Source organism: Sapajus apella, unplaced genomic scaffold (assembly GCF_009761245.1).
Source record: "Sapajus apella isolate SASKATOON/1434 unplaced genomic scaffold, GSC_monkey_1.0 scaffold7931, whole genome shotgun sequence".
Taxonomy (NCBI): Eukaryota; Metazoa; Chordata; class Mammalia; order Primates; family Cebidae; genus Sapajus; species Sapajus apella.
The window spans coordinates 1,579-3,025 of record NW_022444852.1 but is presented as its reverse complement, the minus strand read 5'-3'; the positions used below and the strand labels follow the sequence as shown (position 1 = coordinate 3,025).

At 47.3% G+C, this 1,447-nt stretch overlaps 1 pseudogene across 1 annotated transcript; it reads right to left on the bottom strand.

The window, feature by feature from the left end:
• Window positions 1-219: 219 nt before the first annotated feature.
• On the bottom strand, window positions 220-1,226 carry LOC116548196 (annotated as a pseudogene). Its single transcript, XR_004267345.1, has one exon. The product of XR_004267345.1 is annotated as a kelch-like protein 10 pseudogene (transcript).
• Window positions 1,227-1,447: the final 221 nt, after the last annotated feature.

Here is a 1,447-nt window from a genome sequence, read left to right as displayed (position 1 = left end):
TGAACCCAGGAGGCGGAGGTTGCGGTGAGCCGAGATCGCGCCATTGCACTCCAGCCTGGGTAACAAGAGTGAAACTCCGTCTCAAAAAAAAAAAAAAAAAAAATTAGCTGGGCATGGTGGCGTGCACCTGTAGTCTCAGTTACTTGGGAGGCTGAGGCAGGAGAACTGCTTGAACCTCTGGAGGTGGAGGTTGCAGTGAGCCGAAATTGCGCCACTGCACTCCAGCCTGGTGACAAAGCAAGACTGCGTTGGGGAAAAAAAAAAGGCGCTCTCCTTCCCCCACCACCAGAAAGGATTTTGGTCAAAGACTATAACTGAAGTAAAAAGAACTAGTAATGCCAAAGGAAACGACAGTTGCAAAATTCCAGACAATAGTGGATGCCTTCTATCTAAGGACATGTAGATACAGCCTTGGGATCTGTTATACGTCTGAATTTTGCTTTTAGGACAATCTCTCTGGGATAAAGGAATCAAGAGTGAACACTGACCTTAGGAAGCAAAACTGAAATGTGCTGCTTTCTATTTTGGGGGTCATGGGAAATCCACTTTAAAATGGCCTCAAATACAGCATCTTCTTGTTTGACATTGAGCTCATCTTTCTCGATAATATCCTTAAGTTCAGTGACTGAGAGCTCTAAAAATTCCGCAGAGACTTTCACCATCTCCTCGAAGTTGTGCAGTATGAACATGTAGGCCTTCTGCCTCAGCTCAGGACAGTAGTAGTAGTCGGTGAACTTACAGATGCCGATACAATTATCCAAGCACAGCTCCGACTTGAGGAACTCGCAGCAACCCCTGACAATACCCATGATGTTAAATTGGTCTGCAGCAGCAAGCAGTTTCTCCACATTGTCCGGTGTGATAGGCACGGTCCGGGTGTACGCATACTCGATGATTAGCTTCATCATGTCGGGGGAAATGCCAGGGATGTTGTATACCTTTTTTTCAGTGTTGTTCCAGCCACTTGTAAACAAAGCTCTGGAAAAAAGAAAGAAACCAGCAGCCACTGACGCGTTTCTCTCCTGGTAGGTGAGTACATTAGAAATGGCCTGACAAGCAGGGTGCAGGCATGTGCTGTATACAGTGGACAAGAAGAACAACTTTCCAACAATTTTTACTTTGGCCATTCTTACCTTGTGGATGGAGAAATTAAGATCTAGAACTGAGAGTGACACCCAGGTCTCTTGGGCCAGGCACAGTGACTCACCTATAATACCAGAACCTTGGGAGGCGGAGGTGGGCGGATCACCTGAGGTCAGGAGTTTGAGACCAGACTGAGCAACATGGCAAAACCCCATCTCTATTAAAAACACAAAAATTAGCCGGGCGTGGTGGAGTGTGCCTGTAATCCCAGCTATTTGGGAGGCTGAGGCAGGAGAATCGCTTGAACCCGGGAGGCGAAGGTTGCAGTGAGCTGAGATCACGCCACTGTACTCCAGCCTAGGTG